The sequence below is a fragment of the Rattus norvegicus genome, chromosome 5, assembly GCF_036323735.1.
Source record: "Rattus norvegicus strain BN/NHsdMcwi chromosome 5, GRCr8, whole genome shotgun sequence".
NCBI lineage: Eukaryota > Metazoa > Chordata > Mammalia > Rodentia > Muridae > Rattus > Rattus norvegicus.
In genome coordinates, this window is record NC_086023.1 from 53,061,215 (window position 1) to 53,086,672 (window position 25,458).

Sequence of the window (25,458 nt, forward strand, 5' to 3'; positions counted from 1 at the left end):
AGTCTGTCGACATCACTGTTTAATTTCTGTTTCCATGATCTGTCCATTGATGAGAGTGGGGTGTTGAAATCTCCCACTATTATTGTGTGAGGTGCATTGTGTGTTTTGAGCTTTAGTAAGGTTTCTTTTACGTATGTAGGTGCCCTTGTATTTGGGGCATAGATATTTAGGATTGAGAGTTCATCTTGGTGGATTTTTCCTTTGATGAATATGAAGTGTCCTTCCTTATCTTTTTTGATGACTTTTAGTTGGAAATTGATTTTATTTGATATTAGAATGGCTACTCCAGCTTGCTTCTTCTGACCATTTGCTTGGAAAGTTGTTTTCCAGCCTTTCACTCTGAGGTAGTGTATGTCTTTGTCTCTGAGGTGTGTTTCCTGTAGGCAGCAGAATGCAGGGTCCTCGTTGCGTATCCAGTTTGTTAATCTATGTCTTTTTATTGGGGAGTTGAGGCCATTGATATTGAGAGATATTAAGGAATAGTGATTATTGTTTCCCTTTATATTCATATTTGGATGTGAGGTTATGTTTGTGTGCTTTCATTCTCTTTGTTTTGTTGCCAAGACGATTAGTTTCTTGCTTCTTCTAGGGTATAGCTTGCCTCCTTATGTTGGGCTTTACCATTTATTATCCTTTGTAGTGCTGGATTTGTAGAAAGATATTGTGTAAATTTGGTTTTGTCATGGAATATCTTGGTTTTTCCATCAATGTTAATTGAGAATTTTACTGGATACAGTAACCTGGGCTGGCATTTGTGTTCTCTTAGGGTCTGTATGACATCAGTCCAGGATCTTCTGGCCTTCATAGTTTCTGGCGAGAAGTCTGGTGTGATTCTGATAGGTCTCCCTTTATATGTTACTTGACCTTTTTCCCTTACTGCTTTTAATATTCTTTCTTTATTTTGTGCGTTTGGTGTTTTGACAATTATGTGACGGGAGGTGTTTCTTTTCTGGTCCAATCTATTTGGAGTTCTGTAGGCTTCTTGTATGTCTATGGGTATCTCTTTTTTTAGGTTAGGGAAGTTTTCTTCTATGATTTTGTTGAAGATATTTACTGTTCCTTTGAGCTGGGATTCTTCACTCTCTTCTATGCCTATTATCCTTAGGTTTGATCTTCTCATTGAGTCCTGGATTTCCTGTATGTTTTGGACCAGTAGCTTTTTCCGCTTTACATTATCTTTGACAGTTGAGTCAATGATTTCTATGGAATCTTCTGCTCCTGAGATTCTCTCTTCCATCTCTTGTATTCTGTTGGTGAAGCTTGTATCTACAGCTCCTTGTCTCTTCTTTTGGTTTTCTATATCCAGGGTTGTTTCCATGTGTTCTTTCTTGATTGCTTCTATTTCCATTTTTAATTCCTTCAACTGTTTGATTGTGTTTTCCTGGAATTCTTTCAGGGATTTTTGTGTCTCCTCTCTATGGGCTTCTACTTGTTTATTTATGTTTTCCTGGAATTCTTTCAGGGATTTTTGCGATTCCTCTCTGTAGGCTTCTACTTGTTCTCTAAGGGAGTTCTTTATGTCTTTCTTGAAGTCCTCCAGCATCATGATCAAATATGATTTTGAAACTAGATCTTGCTTTTCTGGTGTGTTTGGATATTCCGTGTTTGCTTTGGTGGGAGAATTGGGCTCCGATGATGCCATGTAGTCTTGGTTTCTGTTGCTTGGGTTCCTGCGCTTGCCTCTCGCCATCAGATTATCTCTAGTGTTACTTTGTTCTGCTATTTCTGACCGTGGCTAGACTGTCCTATAAGCCTGTGTGTCAGGAGTGCTGTAGACCTGTTTTCCTGTTTTCTTTCAGCCAGTTATGGGGACAGAGTGTTCTGCTTTCGGGCGTGTAGTTTTTCCTCTCTACAGGTCTTCAGCTGTTCCTGTGGGCCTGTGTCTTGAGTTCACCAGGCAGCTTTCTTGCAGCAGAAAAGTTGGTCTTACCTGTGGTCCCGAGGCTCAAGTTCGCTCTCGGGGTGCTGCCCACGGGCTCTCTGCAGCGGCAGCAACCAGGAAGACCTGTGCCACCCCTTCCGGGAGCTTCAGTGCACCAGGGTTCCAGATGGTCTTTGGATTTTTCCTCTGGCGTCCGAGATGTGTGTGCAGGGAGCAGTCTCTTCTGGTTTCCCAGGCTTGTCTGCCTCTCTGAAGGTTTAGCTCTCCCTCCCAGGGGATTTGGGTTTATCCGGTCTGTTTCTATCAGGTTCAGGCGGTGTCTCAGGCAGGGGTCCTGCTGCTCCTGGGCCCTCCCCCACGGGAGCCCAGAGGCCTTATACAGTTTCCTCTTGGGCCAGGTATGTGGGCAGGGGTGAGCAGTGTTGGTGGTCTCTTCCGCTCTGCAGCCTCAGGAGTGCCCACCTGACCAGGCGGTTGGGTCTCTCTCTCACCGGGTCTGGGAGCAGAGAGCTGCTGCGGGCCGGGATCCGAGGGTGTGGGACTTCCGGTAAACACAGAACGTGCCCGGTCCTAGAGAAATTCTGCTTCCGTGTGTCCCAAGCTCACCAGGCAGCTTTCTTGCAGCAGAAAATTTGGTCTTACCTGTGGTCCCGAGGCTCAGGTTCGCTCGTGGGGTGCTGCCCAGGGGCTCTCTGCAGCGGCAGCAACCAGGAAGCCTGATTTGATTTTATAAATCTAATAATTTCTATAAGCCATAAAATATTGAAGGACAAGTGACGGGCTGGGAAAAATGTACCTAGCATATTAAAAACTCATTTATATCAGAGACAAACAAACCGTGTGTGTGTGTGTGTGTGTGTGTGTGTGTGTGTGTGTGTGTGTGTTTTGAAAGGTTGAAATAGGCAGTTCCTAGAATAAAAACCTCAAAGGGCATAAACAAAGACCACTTGAAAAGACACACTGAGTCACAAGAGTTATCACATCAAAGGCAAAGACACTCCTTTCTTCAATCAAATGCAGGACCCTTCTGCTCAACGACTCTACCTGTAGCAATCTTTCCTATGAAAAGATTTTAGTGTCCCATAAACATTTACATATAAGCAAAAGGATGTGTGAGAATACTGTGTTATTGTTTGTGCTAATGAAAACATATTAATAAACTAAATGTTTATTTACTATTGAGTTATGGTAGTCTGTCTTAAGGAATATTATGCAGCCACTAAAAAGAATGACATAAATCAATATTCCTTGACAGGGGAATAACTCCTAACAAATAATAGGGTGGAGGGACTAGTAGCAGGACAATGTGTGTGACATCATGATTATTAGAGATAAAGGTGTGTGCTACCTTGCATATGTACATATGTGTTGCATGTATACGTGTGTGTGTGTGTGTGTGTATAAATGCAGGAATATTGCCCCTCTTGTTCATGGCAGCAGCTTCATTTGTGATCTGTGGCTGAAGGCGCAGTATGAGCTTTCTAAAAAAGAAATTAATTACATTAGTTAAATGTGCTTAAGTTGGTATCATCCAAGGCGAGGTTAATAATTCACAAGGCTGTGTGGAAACAGACAGTGTAGGGGCCCACAAGGCTGTTCCTAGCCACAGATCTAAGGAAGTGGCAGGGTAAGGACTTGAGAGGATCTGTGGCATTCAGCCAAGAGATACATCAGGTTAGAAAGTCGCATTTCCTTTCCTTCCGCCCTCCTGAGTTCTTCACTAGCTCATGCTGCTGGCTATCCTAGAACAGGAGGCCTTGAGCAGCCTCTGATCGGTGTCTGAGCAGCGGCTGGGTGGGGACAGGCAGAGAGACACAGGGCAAGCAAAACCTGCCTTGTTCTTTTATCCTCTGTAAATTGCTACTAATAAAATGTGTTATGTTTGGAATTTTTATAAATAAAAAAAGATACAGTTTTCCATCTCATTTTTGGAGCAGGAGCCCTAGTCACACCCTCTCATAGAGGCAAAAGAAAGTCGAGTTCTCACCCTCATAAGTACTGAAGTTGAGCAAGATGTCAGCCAGAATCAAGTCCCCCATCCCTTTTCTAAGGGTTTTCATTTTTGTTCAGGTCCCTTTAATCCCCCACACTTCAAGGCCCCGTTGATCTTCAGGCCTCCTCTCCAGTGATTGGCAGCACGAAAGTCCGTACCCAACCAGTGAGGATAGAGAGAAACCTTGCTTGAGGCAGTTTCAGTGGCTATTCTGAAGACCGTGACAAAAATACCCAATATTAACAACCTAAAGTAGGAAAAGTTTGTTTTGACTCAGTTTCTGTTCATCAAAATTCGGAACATAAGGTGGTTGTCACTGGTCAGTCATAGACCTGAAGCAGAGACAGACACATGAAAGAACCCAGATAATATACCCCGTGGTCCTGCTTCTGATGACCTGCTTCCTACATCCACGGTTTAATGGAGGTTCCGCAAACTCCCCAACATGATGCCACCAGCAGGGAGTCACATGCTCCAGGATATTAGCCTGTTGGGATATTTCAGACTGAAAACATAACAGAGGTCTCTAAGAAGGTCAGAGAGAGGCTGCACCGGGCCAACAAGGGCTTCTGAAGCCGGTGCCCTTGGCTCACTTCTCTCACAGAGGAAGCCAAGCGCCGAGGTGGGAGGACCCTGGAATCTTGGCTGATTCACGCAGCCATGCGGGGCCTGCAATTCGGCATTGGTTTCCACGATATCTTCTTTTTCTTGGAGCACAGAGGGAATTTTATTTGAGTGCCCCATAGCACTGGTTCCCTTCTGGCAGCTTTCAGGGAAGGTGGCTATTAGACACACCCGCTGACATGCTGGCTTCCCTTGACCTATTTGCATATGTCACGTCCACTGCTTGACAGATGCACTCTCACCAGGCGTGGTGCTCCACCGCACCTCTCCTTCAGAAGCATGGTGCTCCATTACACTGTGTTTCAGTGTATTGAAATCCCGCTTCGCTGCTCAACACGGGACGCGCTCACTCGCTCTCTTTCTCCTTCTTTTCCTTCCTCTGTTATTCCTTCCTTTCGTTCCTGATTCTTTCGTAACAGAAGGCAAATGGAAGGCAAAGGAGGAAAAGGGACAGGTAATTTAATATCCTGATACTGAATCTGAATATTCTTAATTTGAATAGTAAATTGGGATTACGCATCATAGAGAAGAACCCGAGAAGATGGTATCTTCTCCTTTCTGCAGGTGGTGCCTCTCCATCCGAATGTCTTGGCTTTTCCTCTATGCCCAATAGACAGATTCACAAGCATGTTCCTGGACCACGGAGCCCTGACTTTAGTCAGGACTTACGTTAGTATCCATGTCAGTGTGGGAAGGTGGGCTTGCCAGGAAGTCCAGCTTAGCATTCCTGCCAGCAAGTGGGAGGTGCTACCAAGCCATACTTCTGTTAGAGTGGTTGGCTGAGACACTCGTCGGCCACACTCTCATGTCTAGTAACCACAGCGGACTTCAAACACCTCAGTCAGGTGCACAGGTAGTCAGTCAGTCCTTCACACCTGGACTACAAAAAACTAAAAAAAGATCAGTGCTTGGTGGACAGGCTCTCCTCTGTGTAGCTATTCCTCCTACCTCTCTCTTGCCAGCAGGCCTCCACATTGTGACTCCTCTTTCTGTGACAGGGAATAAAGCTGCTCCTAGTTCTTTTCCAGCAACAACACCTTTCAGAAATGGTCCTGCCTCCTTATTGAACAGTGACAAAGACAGTAAAGTTCCAGAGCAAGCATGTTCAATCCCGATTCCAGAGAGCCTCCCTTGGACACTCCCTTGACACTCCGGTTCCATAGTTACTCCTTTGGATGTTACCCAGTTGCTGCTTAGCTTTTCCTTCCTGTGTGACTTATGCCTGCTTAGTTTATCACTTGGAAAGGACATGTTTTGGTATTCTTTGATTGTATCCTAAGTACTACGGAAACAGATGACGTGCAAGCATTGACTAAACTCAGCTTTCAACCTTTCAGCCTTTACTGGCTCCCCTCTGTGGATTTAAATTATGTTCTAACCGACACAAGAGGGAACTCTTCATATCCACCTAGAGAAGTGACCTATCCACCCCGAGTGACAGTGTAACCTGGCACTTCTTGTTTACTTTTGATTAGGATAAACCTCAAGCATTTCTTTTGCTTTTGCAAGAGACAGTGGCCTTGCATTTATAATAAAAAAACAGAACATACGAGTTACAGCATGGGTCAAAAAGACAAAGCTGAACTTGCTTCTCTGCATGGCAACATTTTCTTTCACTGCACATACAAGCATGCATTTTAAAAATTCACACGCTACAGCCATCTGACTCATAAAATATTCATAAAAATAGAAAATTATCTCTTTTTTTCCTCAGGAAATATCCTCTTTCTCCCACAATTGTAAGGAAGACCATTTGATTATTTCTAAGCTTTCCATGCCACTGAGCATGTCCCCGCAGAGAGGCTTCAGTGCCACCAGCATGGATGAATACTACTACACATTACTGTGAGCAAAGGAAGGCAGGTATCCTAAGTTATGGATCCAGTGGTCTATCTCCAGTGTGACTTCCCTTTGCTTGAATCCTTGAGTTGTTGAACTGAAGTCCATAGTGAGGTTTCGCTGTGGCTGAGGCTTAATGAATAGAGAGATAAGAGAAAACTATAATCCTTGGCCTTGGGACCTGTGTGGAAAATGTGTTTAGTCATCTCAGACATACACTGGAGCCAATTTTGTTAGGCTTGTTTCAAATGCATTTTAATTCTGGTTTCTGAGTTGGCCCCAGTGTGGGAGGTTTTTGTGTGACCGGAAAGGATGACTAACTGCCTGATATCAAAATGGCCATCTGTAGTAGAAAATTCAAGGATTCAAGCAAAGGAATCTGGAAATAAACTACTAGAGAAATGAGTTGTAGGGCTTGTTCTGATACTCGTTTACCTTTGCTTGGCAGTAACATCATGGACAAGGTAATGAGAGATAGGAGCAGGCTTTCTTCCTACTGTCCTGCACCTGTCCTTGGGACTCCATGATGTTGCCCTCTTTCCTTCAATTCCAAGACTCTAGAGATGGCGTGCCTTTCAGTTGTACTAGGTGCCTCTCTACTTCTTGATATGAATTTTATCACTTTTATAATGTGAGAAGAAGCACTGAATATTGTCCTAGACCATTTCCAGACCCAACCCTGGTGAAAATTCACAGCATTCTCAGCAGGAGAGATTGCAACCAAAGGAAATGGGTCTTCTTTTACAGTCTTTCAGGGTTGGTACCAATGGAGCAACCACCCTCAACACTAAAAAAATCTCCTTCAACCTTGAGAGAAAGGGCAGTGGGCAGCCTGGGGCAGAGAAGACAAAGCTGTGGAGAAGCATGCTAACAACAGGAGGGTTTCATGAGGAGACATGCCATTCATCATGATCACCAATGATAACTAGTCTCCAGAAGGGAATGTAGTGTCTCTAGGAGGTCTGGAATTGTGTACCATTGTAATGGTCACCCCTGCTTCTTAGGTCAAGGGGCACCAGCTCTATTCTGGGGAGATCTAGAAATTGGAGAAGGCAATGTTATTTCAAGACAATGGACACTGTCATTTTCAGGGACAGAATTCTAATTTAAGAACAGCTAAAAATACTAGCTGGCATCTATAACTAACTTAGTATCACAGGTTGAATGTGTCCCTCCAAAATGTTATGTCGAAGCTCTAACCCCAATTATCAGGATATGACTTTTTCTTTTTTTTTGAACTAATGTTTTTTCAGTGCTATCATTAGGTTAGGACTTGATCTAGTATGATTGGTGTATTGTTAAAATTTGAACACAGGTATGAGAGGTCTCCGTAAGCTGAAAGTGGAACGCATCTAGCCAGTCAAGGATTGGCAGAGCTCTTCCCCAAACCACTGGAAGCTCAAAGTGAACCCTAGAATAGATCCTCGGTGGTTTTTTAAATCAACCCAGGTGGCACCATTACCTCAGACAGACCACAGCCTTCAGAGCAGAGAGACAATGTAGTCTTTTGCAATAATTTATTGCAGAACTCCCAGACATTAATACAAGTGGTAAAATAACCTAGAGAAATAATTCAACATGGAATGACGTGTTCCTGGTGAGATTTCTGTTGTGTGGAATTGTGCACTTGATGGATAGGTGAGGAAGAACATATCTGAAGCCACCCTCAAGGTCATAATCACAGAGATCGCTTGTCTTCACACAGGACATTGACAAGGAGTTGGCGAGCGCAGTCACTTTCAGGTGTGACCACAGTGTGCAGGAGTTCCACCATGGAAGCCTCAACTCCGGTTTCGTGCCTTCCACAGTTTACCTCTTTCTTCACCTTGTAGCTTTTCTCTTTCCAAAGGTTATGCCTGCTTTACAGGCGGCACTGTTTCCTTAACTGGCTTCCTAGGTCAGAGCAATGGGGGAAAAGAGAGAAATTATTGTGATTTTTTAGTCTCAAGCTAAGTCTTGATATTATTGTTGTAACCTTAGCCATCCATTTTCCTGTGGTATGAAAGTTTTCACCATCAGGTGAGAGCCACAATTGCCTCCTCCTACCCATTATTATCATATTACCATTATTTTTTTTCCCTTTGAGAGTTTCACTTCTGGTGAGCAGCAGATGATTCGGATGGATGATGAGGACGGTGCGGTTTGCTTTTAGTGGAGGGGTTTGAAGGTAATCTGTTTTCATCACACCGAGAGGTCGGCCAGTCAGTTAACACGAAGAAAACATTAAGGGCAATGTTCTTTCATTTAGGTAAGGGAGGAGATAACTCACGAGCTATTTCTTTCCACTTAAACACTAAAGGAAAGCTGTGAATGAAGCTTTGCTGAAGAAGAAATGGGAAGGAAATTGATTTAAAAACAAACAGATGCTGGCGAAATGATCTCTGGGAGGCTGGGAATCTGGTCCACTTAACTCTCATCTCTTCTACCTTCTAGTGAAGTGCCACCCACTTTCCCCCCCCATTTCATTTCAGCCTGTCTTCCAATGCACCATCTGTCTGCTTCATCTGAGAGAGCTCTCAGAGAGAGTAGAAAATAGGGTAAGATAAAGGAGGCCAAATTGTGCTAGAGGGATTTAGCGAAGGTCAGCCGTCCCCTGCCCGTTTCCTTTCTCCACTACTTGAGATCTGGTTTACACAAGTAACCGGTGCCCATGCAGCCCAAGAACCACAGTTCTAGAACCACAATCACCACAGATCTGAGGACACAGACTTCAGTTAGAGTCTCCCCCTCACATGACTGAAGTTTCTCGCTGCTGTAGAAAGTAAGAAGTTCTGTGCACACAAAGGTGAGAACGTGGTGGGCTTGCAAAAGCATCTTGGATGCTGGTGAGGGAGTGGAGCTTACTGACACAGCATGCCATCCCATCCTATAAACGTGGCTGTTCGGCAGTGATAGACATCTGTGGAGCTTCTTATCCCTACACAGTAATCCTGGGACCGCCTTCACTTCATCTATTTCTATAGTTATTCATTCACTCTCTCTGTACACAGCCACTCACAATTTCATGTCATCTTATTAAGGCGAATTAACCCTTCCTAACCTGGAGACTTGTGTTTGTGTACTCCCAGCATGAAAGGATTCACTGTTTGTTCTTTATCCACGATGGATCTCACCAGTCACATCTGTCCTCTCCAGAACATCATCTGTCTGTGGATCCAGCCATAAATAAGTAAAGACTCTCTTCTTAAATGTCTGATGCCTGGAGTTATGCCTCTTAGAGCTGCATTTACATTTCCAATCAGGACATCACATTGAATATTCATCGTGAGCTTTTCATCAGCTATCAATATAGTCTTTTGATGCACTGCTGGGGCTGGCCCCTGATTCCCTCCACCCAGCAGTAATTGGGACTTTCATGTTCTCTTTAAATTGCTACACTCACTTTTACAAATTGTATTATTTTTCTTTTATGTGTAACCTTTAATTTATGCGGGCCTGATTGCCTTCTCACAAACACCTTTTAAAGATATTACCTATTTATTAGGTTTTGTTATTATTATACTTATCGCATTCGATTAATGCTTTGTTATTTTTTAAAGTCTTTCTCTCTCTCTCTCCCCCCCCTCTCTCTCTCCCTCTCCCTCTCTCTCTCTCTCTCTCTCTCTCTCTCTCTCTCTCTCTCTCTCTGTCTCTGTCTCTCTCTCTCTCAAGATGCTTTGGCCCTGGAGATGAGGGAACGAACTCCTGTCTCCATGATTAATTAGAAATGCCCCTAGTAGAGGAATCGGTAATGGTACTGAGATGCACATTGAAGTAAAGATAGAGAGAGACACTTAGCAAACAATAGCAACAATTACAGAAACAAAGAGAGAGCCAAGGAATGGCATCCCTGCAGGCTGGGAATTAATTGAACAGGGAAAGCCACAGAAGGACAGGTGAGCACTTCCTGCTCCCCAGCTGCTGTCAGGTCCACAGCATGGCTTTGCTTCCTGGCTTTAAAGTGAGGCTTGGAAAGTCAGAGAGAAAAGAAGAAAAGGGGAAGGAAAATGGGAGGGAGGAAGCATGGGAGGGCATGGGCAAAAGCCATCTATTAACTCATTTGTTGTTGCTCATTCCTAAGCAAAGTGCCTGCGTAACACTTAGGTATCTTTTGAAATCTGCACATGCACTTCCTACCTGCTGTGCTCAATTTCAGAACCCAGAGCTGTCATTAAAGAAAAATAGCAACCTTTGTTCTCTCCCCAAGGCACAACATGCTGTACCAGTTTTTTTTTTCCAAGAAGAAAACAAATCTCTCTCTCTCTCTCTCTCTCTCTCTCTCTCTCTCTCTCTCTCTCTCCTCTTTCTATCCCCTTTCTCTCCTTTTTCTTTCAAAACTGGTGACCCAGACCCAAGCCTTCAGAGTCCTTTCCTTCCTTTTGTGCAGTGGTGATGGACACACTATTACTGTGGTTCACGAAGCAAGATTTTCTTTCCTCTATTTTCAAGTCCCCCGTGATGACACACCAGGCCACTTTCTGTAATGGATGGTTTTCATTCCTGATGTGATAGAGGTGGCTTTGAAGCTGGCCGAAGCAGGCATTTTCTTCAGAGATGGGAAATCAGCATGGGTAATTCTGGGGCCTTAGTTAGACACAGAGCCAAGTCTGCGAAGACTAGCCAACTCTTTGGGCTTTTAGAAACTTGATTGGGATGCAGAACGATACATTTTACATGGTTTGACTTAGACTGAATTCTATACATTCAAAATTCATATCATTAAATATATAAGACAGGCCAGAGTTATGATCAAAATATGTACTAATAGGGTATAGAAAGCTGCCCACTGAGTTATTGAGATATTTCAGATACAGAGTATACAACTTGGTTATTTTTGTGGTTCCTCCGCAATATGAGAGTTGACTCTACGCCAGAGGTCATTCTTGGATACCCTAGGTTTATAGGAAATGAAATTAGACAGCTAGGCAGAGATTAATATGGCCTTAGGGTCATTGAGGATAGACTCCTCCTTCATGGACAGCTTTAGATTGAATTTCCCACATCTTTGTAACACTAGAAAGGAAGCCATTACAACTGCCTCATTTAGGCCTTCCAGTCAAAAGAATGAAATACTTCTGACCATGAATGAAGCATTCTGCTTCAAAGATTAGAACATTGTACACTATTGTCTCCTCCCTTAAGAATTAATCTACTTGGGCCTGTCAATCACCTGTCTAGGAGACCATCCTTCATATGAAGTCATACTATAGAGCTGGAAGGAATAATTATCTCTTTAGTGAGGTAATGTACTTAACCTTCCCAGAATCCCCTTCTTCAGTGTAGTCATTTACAGACCCTTCAACATGGAGGCAGAGTTAAACTTGTCTGCCTTTTGAGTTCTAACAACAACAACAACAACAACAGCGACAACAACAGCAGCTGCAGCAGCTTACCTTTCCTTTGTCTTTTGCTCTAGCTTTTTCTTTTAGGCAGTGTCCAAATGGCTGAGCATGCTTTCCACAACACCCTGGGCTTTCTCACTCTTTCTCTGAAGCTCTTCTCCCCTCTGCCATAACAATGCTTGCAGACCTCCATTGCTGAATATGATGGTTTTCTCTGACCCTAACTTGAAAGGGAATGGTTTCTTTTCTTCTTTTTCTCCATCTCTCTCCTTGTGAAAGTTGCTGAGATTATAGCTTGCCTGCCCTGCTGTTTTTTTCCTCCCAAACTCCAATAAAATTATCTTTGAGCTTCCTATTATGTCCACTTTAAAATTTTTATTAGGAAGACTAACACAAAAAGGAGCTATAATTTCTTAGGTAACAGCAACACATCGATTTCACTGTGTGCCTCTAAATCCCAAGTTGAGAGGTTTAAGAGGACTATTAAAGTGGAAACTTTAGGGTTCTTTGGGAAGTCAGTTGTGTGGATGGTGTTTTGCTGGGGCAAACACGTGAAAGAATGTTTCACTGAAGTGGACACAGGTAAAAGACTAAAGCAGACTTATGAAGGAACATTTTGTTTCACTGAAGCAGACACAGGTGAAAGGATGTTCTGCTAAAGCAAGCACACGAAAGGACACATGATGAAAGTTTCTTTGTTAACCACATGCATGTATTGGTCTGCCTTACATTGTGTAGTTGACTTTCATTTGTAGGGACTCTATAGAGAGAAATGCACCAAAAAACTTCTGGTGGTGTGCTGTGGCTTCTAGTAGTGTTAGCTGAGACTGACTCACATGCTGAGGTAAGACACATGCTGAGGTAAGATCCATGGAGAACATGTGATATTTGGAGGGAGTGTTAAAAAGACTCCACAGACAGTGATGGAGGCTGAGGTTGGCTTGCTTGCATAGGCAATGCTTGTTGGTCTTGTGTCTTCACTGATCTTCATTCCTCTGAGAGAGGCACAGTAGAGAACTGCTCCTGATGTCCCTTCCTCCTCCTGCCTAGCTGTTCGTGCTAGGTTGTGCCATCTGCTGCTATCCTGACACTGCTGAACTACAACTGGACTGCTGGTCTATCCATGAAGTGTTTGCAAGTGGATGGAGCTGCTGTGATTTCCTGACAACACAGCAGGAATTTCTCCAAAGAACCTTTCTAAATATGTCCACTCCCCCACCCACTCCCACCCCGTATCCTTTCTTTTCTACTACCTCTGGTGGGTGGTGGGCTAAAAGGGAGATTAAAGCATTTAAGAACCATCATTAAAAATAAGATTTGAAAAGTAGCAGACTATCGTGATGTCACAAAGGATTTCGCCACTTAATCTGCAAGCATAGTTGCACATGGCTTATTCTCTTTTTCCTGGGGCCATGTTAGCTTTGTTCCCATGTCCTAAGCTCTGTCAGCTTCTTCTTCTTGCTGTCAGCTTCTTCTTCTTCTTCTTCTTCTTCTTCTTCTTCTTCTTCTTCTTCTTCTTCTTCTTCTTCTTCTTCTTCTTCTTCTTCTTCTTCTTCTTCTTCTTCTCCTTCTTCCTCCTCCTCCTCCTCCTCCTCCTCTTCCTCTTCCTCTTCCTCCTCCTATTCCTCCTCCTCTTCCTCCTCCTCCTCCTATTCCTCTTCCTCCTCCTGTTCCTCCTCCTCCTATTCCTCCTCCTGTTCCTCCTCCTCCTATTCCTCCTCCTCCTCCTCCGCCTCTTCTTCTTCTCCTTCTTTTTTGGGGAGGCACAAATATTTATTTCAGTGTTCAGCCAAGGTACTTAACCACATGAACTAAAGGCTTACAAACAGCAAATGCCATCCTGACTGCACAGCAGCAGCACCTCAACACTTACAGAAATGACCCGTGTACAGCACTGTCACACCATCCAACAGCAACATGAACACCCATCTGCTGAGGCCAAATACCACTGTGGTCAAATAGCTGACGATGAGGGAGGAAGAACTCTGGTAAAGTGTCCCACTGTGAGAGCATTGCAATAGCATTCCATGTGCTCTACAGATGTTGCTGACCATGAATGCTCATCGGAGCCTCTGCAGCACCTCAGAGCTTCACACACACAACACCACTCAATGTCACACTGCCGAACGCATCTTAAGAGCTTGCTTTCTTTCTTTTAAAAACAGTTCTGACTTTGGGTAAAGCGCAATGTCCGTTATGTGCAAATATATAAACCCTAATTACTAGCCTTTCAAAATCTCTAGTTCTGGTTCCAACACATCTTTAGAGAGGAAAATAAGTTGTTCACCCACCTGGCCTTCCACCAGGTTAAGAAACACCATGCTTTTAGGTGAGGGGAAGCTCAGGCTACCGCCTACACCACATGCATGACCTTAGGTACTTCTTGGCGTCAGTTTACCTGTTCCTGCTTTAGGATGACCCAGCCTAAGTTACCCAGGAAATGTATCCAGCCATTTACAAAAACAAAGTCTTACATGCTCTTTATATTTAAAATCAGGGTCTTATTTACTTGTATATATTCATCTACAAGATAGATACACACTAAAATATATTTCCTCCATCATAAAAATATGTATTATTTCTTTACTTTGTCAATTATGTATATAAATACTTTACTGAAGATGCATCATTCAAATAAACAAATGTAAAAATTGTTTTTATATAAAGTGTCATTCTTTGCTATTTAGCGATATAAAATGATTACAGTACAATTAGTCACTAAAGAGTTGCAAACCATGACAGCAGTGAACAGTCCCTCGTACAAGAGTCCATTTGGAAAGAAGTCAAGTAAACTTGGTAACAGACTACATAAACACTTGAGCCACAATGCACTAGGATGCACTACAGCCCTGCCTTCCTGGTGCTCTTTGTCTCTCTATCTGGGCTGGATGTGGAATTTACTCCTCACTTTTTGGTGGTTCTTGTTTTCCATTAAGCTCTTGATCAACTTGTTTGATGCACTCTGGTATGCCAACGTACTCCATGAGAACAAGCTTCTGTCAGGTCTGCCAAATTAAAGTCTAATTTTCTGACTGAATTTTGAACTGATAAATGGTCTTGTAACAGCCAGAAGTGATTGGATAAACCAAGAGGGATGCACAATGATTAAAGAGTTTAAGTTTTTCCTTAATTATCTGTCAATCTGAGCTATCCCAGACTGGGCATTTTCCTTTGAGTTGTCGCACCGTTTAAGTAAATGATCATCCAGTTCTCTGCTACCAAAAGCTCTAAAGTGCCAATATCATATTTAAAGAGAGTGTCCATCGACAGCAAATACAACAATGGCATTTAAGCCATCCCCATAACAGCCTCCATGGCTAATAACTCTTTTGTGGGGTTTGATTGCCTTCATGTCCACTCACTGGTCCACCTCTCCAATCCTGAACATGTGCCAGTGGCATCTATCTTCTTTTTCTTCTTGCCGTGTATTCAGTAATTGAGCCTTTCCTAATGACGCCAGGAGTTTTGGTTTGGGGAAGATCATCTTCCCACTCAAACTCATCACTGCGTTGTCTAAGCCTTCCAGATCAACTTCTCTGCCTTCATCTAAGTCATGTGACCACAGAGTCTTCACCAGGATTCAGGGTCAGGCTGATGTCTAGGGCCATTAGTTTCTTCCGTACTTTGTTTCCATTAACTTCTAATGAGCCAGGCTGTCTGTCTGGACCAGTTACATCTAGTATATCTGCTTCAATGCTGTCATCTTCTGGTAAAGGTTTTGGAAAATCTTCATCCTGCCATTCTTCCTTCAACTCCACAACTTCCATCGTCAGCCTAGACTCAATGTCAATTTCCGGCTCCTGGCAATCCAGGCAGTCGAGGTCCCCTGAGGAAGCCACAGGCCCGCTCTTCCTCTTTGTCCCTCCAGGCCAGCAACATGGGGCTGATGGCCAGGTCACAGAAAGCAGCTGTGGAGCAGGGCTCAGCTTTTCCCGGATGTTCTTAGCTGCTCTGTCATCTTCTTAAGGGCCTTGTATTTATATAGACCAAGCATGCTCACCATAGTCCCATCCCCTCTCTATCCACTACTTATTTTGACACTTTCTTTTATAACTAGATCTTATATCCATACTTCCTGTGTAGACTGTATGTTGTATCTTTTACTAGTGAGAGGTTTCTTTATTCTTTGATTTCTATCATTGTGAGTTTTATTTGTTACATACTAAAGTTACTGTCTTTCGTAGTTACTGTGTGAAATATCTTTCTAGGAGACAAGTTTTTCTTTTGGCTTTCAGCAGGCTTCAGGCTTTTCCTTCTTTCATCGTGAAATTCCTGAAAAAACTTCCAATGTCTTGTGGGGTACATTGCATCAATAGTTTGATGGCCAGAGGGAAGCGTGCACATGCACACACACACACACACACACACACACACACACACACACACACAAAGAACCAAACCAAAAATCAATCAAACAAACAAACAAACAAACAAAAAAAACCAAAAATCAGCAATGCAAACAAACAAAATTAAAAAAAAAATCTTCTCCCCAGATACAGCTTACCTAGAATTGAGTTTCTTTATCCATAAGGGTATTTTTCTGCCTGAGGTAAACATTTCCTTTGTAAAACTGTTCTGTTCTAAAAGTCTGGTAGTCTTGAGCCATTTCCTAGGTATTTTATGGTTCATGTATAGGCCCCTTTCTTTCTGCTGTGTTCATATCACTTGTTCTTTGTTTTTAGGGACATTGCCTGACAGAATGACAAGGCAGCTACATCATAAATGCGTAGACAACGAATGAAAAGTAAAGCCTGGTTGAGGCTCCTGGGAAAAGATGAAAATTACTGGGGGGTGGGGCTATAGTGCCAGCCTAGTCTAAGTCATTACTGGGGGTGGGGCTATAGTGCCAGCCCAGTCTAAGTCATTACTGGGGGTGGGGCTATAGTGCCAGCCCAGTCTAAGTCATTACTGGGGGTGGGGCTATAGTGCCAGCCCAGTCTAAGTCATTACTGGGGGTGGGGCTATAGTGTGTGTTTAGTCTAAGTCATAACTGCGGGCATGGTTATGCATATGAGGTGGTGGAAGTCGTATTAAGATTTCTGTGGCCAGAGAAGACTTTGTAATTTGTTACTCTTGTACAGCTCTCTAATAATAAGAAAATGGGCACCATATGCACTCCCATTCTACCTGTGCTTTTCCCCTTGCTTTCCCTGACTCCAGTGCTGTTATACTCTTAAGATGCCGAGTCTTCATGGCGGGGAGACCCTTTCATCTTGAGTGTCTTTCTTATCCCTGCTAGTTTCCTTCATTCTGAAGCTGCATTCATCTAACATTAACACTGCCACTCCTGCCTTCTTAGTGCTATGGTTTGCATGAACGCTCTTCTGTATTTTATTGATTTGTTCTTGTTTCTCAGCTGTCAGGTCTCTTGAATAAAAATGATTGCTTTTCCAGGGTGTCATTTTCTCTTCTTGCCTGTATTTTTGGATGAGTGATTTTTAAAGTTTCATTTTTTTTTATCATGGGTTATTGTTGCAGACTTTTAAATTTTATTATTCATGTTCTACTGGGTAAAAGTTTAAAATATGCAAGGAAAAATGTAACTCTATTGCTTTAAGTCCCTTCCTCCTCCAACAATGACCTGACATCTGACTTTTCCTTTCCGGTGACTCTGTAAGCAGCATAGTTTGGCTGCTAAGTGCTCATTAGAAATTGAAACTTTTCTGATAAAACTATATGTGTCTTGAAATTGCCTTAGAAATTCATATCTGAAGACAAGGATATTGCTTGAAGAGTTGGAAAATCTCCTTTCGGATGAGGCTTCTGTCTGTAACACTGCCTGGGAAAGGTCCTTCAAAGACGGAAAGGAAGAAGGGAGGTGGGGCTGTGGGGTTGACTCCCGTGGAAGAGTACAAGCTGAGAATGCACAAGGCCTGGGTTTAGTTCCCTGTTGCCCATTCGAAAGGCCAAACACATCTGTAATTCTAATCAGAGAAAAGAAATCCTCAGAGCCCATGGTCCAGTCATGGTGAATTGTAGATTCAGTGGGAGGAAACTCCGTCTCACAGAATAAGATCCAGAAGGATCAAGGGACATCTAATGTTGATGTCTGGCCTCCATGCACACACATGTTTGTGCTTCTGCACTCATGTGTTGCTATACTACATGCACACACATTGACATACACCACACATACTCACAAAGGAGGTCGGGGATGAAGAGATGGCTTAGTCAGTGAGTTGCATGCCTTGCAAACATAAGGAACTGATGTGCAGAAACCATTTTTTTAAAAAAATAATACCAGTACTAGTGTGGTTTGTACTTTTAATCCCATCACTGGGATTTCTGGGGCTTGCTGCCCCCTCCCCTGTCCCCTTTCCTAGCCTAGCTTACTTCATAAGTTCCAGGAGGATGAGAAACCCTATCTCAAAATGTAAATGTGACAATTTCTGAGACATGCATTTTAATTTGCCTCCCGGCCTTCACAGGCACAAAATTCTTCTGCCCAAACACACAAGAAATAAAAAATACCAGAGAACGAGAGGTCCTTCATTACTACAGTGTATTGTAGTGTGACTGAATATCACAGATGATAAACTATGAAAAGTCTAGTTTCCTAATTTTACAACTTTACTTAGCTCAAAAGTTTTGGGATTCGGCTTGTAACATATGCATGCATATCTATCTATCTATCTATCTATCTATCTATCTATCTATCTATCTATCTATCTATCTATCTCTATCTATCATCTATCTACTATCTATCTATCTATCTATCTATCTATCTATCTATCTATCTATCACTTATCTATCATCTATCATCTATCTATCTATTATCTATCTATCTATCTATCATCTATCTACTATCTATCTATCTATCACTTATCTATCATCTATTTATCTATTATCTATCTATCTACTATCTATCTATCTATCTATCATCTATCTACTATCTATCTATCTACTATCTACTATCTATCTATCTATCTATCTATCTATCTATCTATATCTATCTATCATCTATCTACTATCTATCTATCTATCTATCTATCTATCTATCTATCTATCACTTATCTATCATCTATCATCTATTTATCTATTATCTATCTATCTATCTATCTATCATCTATCTACTATCTATCTATCTATCACTTATCTATCATCTATCATCTATTTATCTATTATCTATCTATCTACTATCTATCTATCTATCTATCTATCTATCTATCATCTATCTACTATCTATCTATCTATCTATCTATCACTTATCTATCATCTATCATCTATTTATCTATTATCTATCTATCTACTATCTATCTATCTATCTATCTATCTATCATCTATCTACTATCTATCTATCTATCTATCTATCTATCTATCTATCATCTATCTACTATCTATCTATCTATCTATCTATCTATCTATCTATCTATCTATCATCTATCTATCTATCTATGCAAAGATCAAAAACCTAGGCGGGAGACTGAGAAAATAACATACCATGGAGGCAGCTAGGGGCAGGTACTGAGGGGAAGGGCAAGGGCAGGATAGAGGAGGGAAGAGAAGCTACCAAAACACACGTTCATAACTGCTAGCGTGCCAGCCAAAACCATGTTGCTCAGTGTTAGTGTGACCCAAATCTACACACTCCTGGGAAGAGAGAACTCCAGTCCAAAACCACCTCCATCATATTGGCTTGTGGACATGTCTGTGGTGCATTTCCTCGGTTGCTAGTTAATGTAGGAGGGCCCAGATCACTGCAGACAGTGCCATCCCTGGATCGGTGGGCCTAGGCTATCTAGGAAAGGTAGCCAAGTAAGCCAGCATTAAGCCAGTAAATGAATTTCCTCCATGGTCTGTTCTTCAGTTCCTACTCCAGGTTCCTGCCTTTTCTTCCTTCAATAATAGACTGTAAGCTGCAAGTTGAAATTTTCTTCCCAAGTTGTTCTTAGTAGTGTTTTATCCCAGCAATGGGAAGCAAACTAGACCAGATATTCTTGTATTCTGATTTTTAAAAGTATACACAAACAAGAAAAAAGGCCTGGACTGGGCAGGTGAGATTTATATATTTGCAAATGCACATATCTGCATACAAATATATTTAACAGCAATAATCAGGGAAGAGAGGAAAGTCAATTCGAGAGTGGGAGGGACATGGAAAAGGATGGAGGGAGGGAACCTAGGAGGGGTTCAAAGAAGAAACGGGAAAGGGGAAGTGATATATTTAAATAAAATGTATGAAAGTTAAAAGAGAAAAAAATAAGGCAGACCTGGATGAGGATGTAAAGAGAGAGAGAGAGAGAGAGAGAGAGAGAGAGAGAGAGAGAGAGAGAGAGAGAGATTATGAGAAAAAAAACTCAGTCAAAGCTAAACAGAAAACAAAACACAAAAGGAAACCCATCACACTTTCCCTCAGAGCTCTCCTTGGTCAGTTTATCTGTGGTTATTTTAATGCTGGAACCAGCATGTCCTCCACAATCAGGATTTGCCATGTAACGTTTTTTCTATATTCCCCTTAAAACTTTATTTTCTTAGTTATGATATAATTTTAATTGCACTATATATTTAAATAATAACAAACTTATATTTTCATTTCTACATCAGCTACCTCATAGGACAGCCAAAGGGTAAAATTAATATTTCTATAAAAATTGGTTATTAACAGCTATATATTTTGAATCATGGCTATAAGTTTGGCTTTTGTTTAGAGTTTAATAAGGGCAGACTTTGTGCTTATGAACATTTATGCATGTATTTCAAACATCAATCACATATTCAGTGATTTTTATTTTGTTTTGTTTTTAAGAAAAAAACCCAGACAACCTCAGCATCCTTCTACTTGGTCATATTTCTGTAACAAACAAGTATATCTAGTCCTTCTATCTACAAACTCACAAACAACAAGACTCTTTCATAAGCAAGCAGTCAGTGGCACTGGGTTTGGAAATCCCAGGCTCCATCAGTCGACAGGATCAGGTTTGTGTGGGAAATTCTCATTTATGTAAAACTACTGATGATAGTAAGAAGAAAGAAAGGTGGGTTCCTGGTTCCTAAGGAAAGAATACTTTTAATTTGGAGAGAGGACATTGGCGTAGAAAACCATTGACCCTAAAAAAGCAAATATTCAAATGCCAGAGACTGGGGGACATTTATAATTCAAACTACCACAGTCAGGTATTTTTGTCTCAGCAGCAAGAAATTAACCAATGTAGGTGACATATCTGGATGAATAACATCTCTCTTGTACATGTAGGGATGCCCTTTCTGCCATAGCAGCTAATGGGGTAGAGGACATATTGTAATACCTGCATCTAATAGAGGATGTATTGTAAGTCCTGGAGGCACTCTGGGTTGGGGTCATAAGCAAGGTGCAGTGGCTGTTGGCCTGCCTTTGCTGTTGACATGAGCTGAAACTCAGTTGTCTTCCCAGAAAGAACTTGCCCACATAAGGGAGGAATTACAACTGAAAAAGATGTGCTGTCTGCTCATTTAGCCATTGACTAGGCAGGAAAAGTAGAAAAGGGACAGGATGAAACATGTGTGGTCTTAACATTTTTAAAAATATAGTTAGAAGGACACTGGGGAAGCAAATACAGTAATATCTGTGCTAACGAGAACTTCCCTTGACCCCAAACCTTGAAACCTGTGTTGGTTAGATTTTTGTCAACTTGACACAAGCTAAGGTCGTCAGGGAAGAGGGAATTTCAGTAAAGGAACTGTCTCCATCAGACTGGTGGACAGGTAAGTCTGAGGGTGACATTTTCTTGATTGATGTTTGATGTGGGGGAGCAGGCAATTGAGGGCAATGCCATGCCTGGGCAGGTAGCCTTGGGATGTATGAGAAAGCAGGCTAGAAAGCCATGAGCTCCAAGCCAATGATCATTATTCCTTCATGGCTGCTGCTTCAGTTCTTGCCCTTCTCTAAACGGACTGTGAGCTGAGATATGTAAGCCGAATAAATTCCTCCCCAAGTGGCTTTTGGTCGTAAGTGTTTTATTATAGCAGTAAAAAGCAAGACAGAACCCATGGGTAGAAATGGACAATGAGGAGGAAGATAATGAGTTTGAAATGACAGAAGATATCCCTCAGATCTGACTTAATTTAGAGGAATAAAAATAAATTCCCTGACTCGGCATGTCCACATGGCTTTAATACTGGCTCATGCAGCAAAGTATAATTAGGAAATACTCTACATTTGAACTGCTTGAGATGAGAAGACTCTAAGTCTGTTTACTTACTTATTTGGTCTTCTTTTCAGCTTTGCTGGCACTTAATGAACTTATCAGTACTGATGATTAAACCCAGGGCCTCACATATACTAACAAGTCCTCAACAGTTGAGCTCTCCCCAGTTCTTGACGCTCAATTAATCCAGAATAAGTGGATTTGTCTTCTAAATGTCTTTCCTCAAAAACAATGAAGAGTGCTTCCTCAGATCTTCCAAGTCTCTCTTAGTTCAGACCCACAATTCCAAAGCACACAGGCATACCAGAAGTTTCTGAGCAAACCATGGGAGACCTGTGTGAGTCTCTTGTATCTCAGTTATCTTATTTTAGTCTAATTTGATTGATTCGACATGTGTCCACGCTTATGGTGGTTAGTGAAAAGTGTATGTAACACATTTGTAACACGTTATTAATACTTTCCTGCCTCAGCTTCCTTTTCGTTTGTTTTGTGTTTGCCTTTTCACAATTAATCTTTGGTCATCTGCCCCCAATTATACTCTCTTACCTTCCTCCCTCCTACTGAGTCCCTTCTTACAAACAAGAATTGAAGAAGAGTTTTAAACAGAAATGACAGACTCTTTCACAGTCTGAGTACTGTGGCATTGAGCAAGATTGCTACCCATTCTTCCTTTAGATAAACCTGAAGCACTGAGAAAATCAGTCCTGGAGAGCCTGGCTCATCTGCTTGGCTTCTGTCTGCTGAGGCCCCACGAGTATCAGGGACTAGAAGGTAACAGAGGAAGTACAAGGATTATTCTAAAAAATGAGGCGTTCGAAAGGTGAAGTGTGAAGCCGACCTTGTTGAGCTATGTGTAGGACTCTGTTCTTAGGAGACTTAAGAAGTTGCAGGTTTCCATTTGTTCTCCTGGTCCTCTGGACCTCTCTCCTGTCTCACACCTAATCCTGCCCCTTCTTTCCCCTCTCCTTCCCCTCACCCACACAGGTCCCTCCCTCCCTCTGCCTCCTATGACTATTTTGTTCCCCTTCCTAAGTGTAATTCAAGCATCCTTGCTTGGGTCTTCCTTCTTGTTTAACTTCTTTGGATCTGTATCATGGGTATTCTCTAGTTTTTGGCTGAGCACCAACTGGAGAACATGCACAGGCTGGAGGGAGGCCCCGGGCACATATGTAGCAGATGGGCAACTCAGTGTCCATGTGGGTCACCCAATAACTGGATCTGAGGTTCTCCCTAAAGCTGTAGCCTGACTGTGGAATCCGTTCCTCAACAGGACTGTCTTGACTTAGTGGTAGAGGTTGCACCTAATCTTGCAGAGACTGGATACACTAGTGTAGGGGGATGCCCAGAGTGGGGGCCTGCCCTATCGGAGGAGAAGGGGAGAGGAGATGGGGAAAAGAACTCTCTGAGGAAAGAACTGACGGGGCATAGTTTGGGATGTAAATAAGTAAGTAAGTAATAAATAAATAAAGTTAATTCAGTGAGACCTTGGAAGTAGTGTCAAGTGTTAATAGCTTTGCTGAACCCCACTGATAGCACCAAAGGGTGCTGTTTTTGCAAGGTAGGAAGGCCCTGGTAGATATGAAGGATTTTGGGACATGTAAAACAGGTTCATAAATTGCTGAAGCAATTAAGAGGGGAATGAGAGAAAAGCAAAACAGACAAAAGGATTCGTTTGGGTCACTGCAAGGTAAATTTGGGAAGATTAATGCTGTACTGGTGTCCTTAGGGGGAGAGTGATAAAAAGCCAACCATTTCGTTGGTGAGCTTCTGTCAGGCTTTGAAGCCCGAGCAGTGGTTCACAGAAGTCACAGGTGATAAAATGGTCCAGGCGAAGGGAATTAAGCTTGTTTTAGGGGTGGTTAGCTCTTGCCCTCTTTAGAATGCTGTGATCATGTAGACCCTGCAAGATGTCCAGCCCAGTGCCCTCTGGCAGCCAGCTGAGACTGACGGAAAGGTGAAGTGCTGGCAGACAGACTGCCACAAGAAGGGAGCTTGCTTCAGCAGCAGACACGGCAGGCTGGAGTGGACCTTAGTGTCCCTTGAGCCTGAGGTGGGCCAGGCGGTACAAGCTAGCCCTGCTGAGGCCATCAAGGACAGGCTGATACACAGTCCTGCAGCAGCATCACCCCAGGATGAGATGAATAGAGAGCCTGCGAAGAATGACTGTGGACTATGGAAGGCTAGATGGGGTAGTGTCTGTCACGTATGTCCAACATACACTTTTGACAGAACAGTTAATGCAAGTGATAGGGTCATTTTGAGCACTTTACTGGACCGGGATAGCATTTCTTTTTCAGTCTCTCCATAGCTATCTAAAACCAATTTGTACATGCTTAGAGCAGAGAGCACTACATCCTCCGAAATATTTTCCACCCTCTCTAAAAGAGGTTGATTTATGTGAGCATCTTTGCAGGCTTGTAAGTTCTGAAGCACGGCAACATTATCAGCTAAGGAGTTTGAATGAAGGTACTTTGTGTGAGTGCAAAGGGTACTCACAGAAGCCATTGAACGAAAATAGCAGAGCCAGGTTTGGACTGCTTCCATGTGGGCTGTTGGACAAGGGAGATCCCGAAGTTCCTCAAAATCTGTTGTCACTACTCGTGGTCGCATGTCAGAACTAGATTGTAAGTCTTTATTGCTAAAGGCGCACTTTGGCTATACGATGGGAAGAAACTAGCTCAGCTTGTGATTGGAAAGCTTCAAATGCCGACCAGCTTCAAAGCGTTTGAAGGTGGATGTGGCAGTTTGAATGAAAATGGCCCCATAGGCTCATAGGGACTGCCACTGTTGAGTGGCATTGCCATGTTGTGGTAGGTGTGGTCTTGTTGGAGGAAGTGTATCACTGGCAGTGGACTTTGGGGTTTCAGGTGCTCAAGTCAGGCCCAGTGTGGCAACTAAACCAAATGCAAAACTCTAAACTTCTCCAGCACCATGTCTGACTGCATGCCTCCATGTTTCCCGCCATGGTGGTAATAGATTAAACCTCTGAAATGGTAAGCCAGACCCAATTAAGTGTTTTCCTCTATAAGAGTTGTAGTAGTCACGCTATCTCTTCATAACAATAACTGAGATGGTGGGTTCACGGGGAATAAATGGCACCAGCAAACTTTCTTTGCCATGGATTCTACATACTACAGTGACAACATGTCTGGCAATATGTATCAAATGGTGTGTTAGTGACCTCAATGGTAAGGGTGCAACCAATTCCTTTCCAATTGTATTTAAGATCCACTCCACAGGAAACAATATATGTCAAATACTCTAATTCAGGGCAAAGTTCCATGGCTTAGGAGGTCAGAGGTCTCAGTGGAGAAGCAACAATTATTGTATTGTTGAGTGACTGTTATGTATTCATCAAATTGCCCTCTAGACATTTCTGTTTATGCCCAGAAATTATGCTGTTGCCAGTCAGGTTGAGCATGGAGGGAAGTTTTCTGTGCAATGAGGAGTGTATTGTGCAGACTCATTTTGGGTCAATCTCCCAAAAAGAAATGATGTTTGTTGTGATATGATGACCCAATATACACAGCCACAAAGGGAGGAGGGGTGGACAAAAGGTAGAGCTGGAGGGAGAAGTTGAGTGTTGAGTAGCGATTCCTTTGAAATGAAACATTCTTTAAGGAGAAGGTTCATAACAATTAGAAAACTCATGAAATTTCTAATCCTAGGAAGCAC

General features: G+C 42.5%; 1 long non-coding RNA gene and 1 pseudogene across 1 annotated transcript in view; both read right to left on the reverse strand.

The window, feature by feature from the left end:
- Positions 1-7,838: 7,838 nt before the first annotated feature.
- Positions 7,839-25,458, reverse strand: part of LOC108350950 (uncharacterized) — a 98,317-nt gene continuing 80,697 nt past the window's right edge. Inside the window, exon 3 of the long non-coding RNA XR_005504705.2 lies at positions 7,839-8,231. This is a non-coding gene — a long non-coding RNA (uncharacterized LOC108350950). The remainder of the gene's footprint in view (positions 8,232-25,458) is intronic.
- On the reverse strand, positions 14,400-16,260 carry Bnip2-ps1 (BCL2 interacting protein 2, pseudogene 1; annotated as a pseudogene).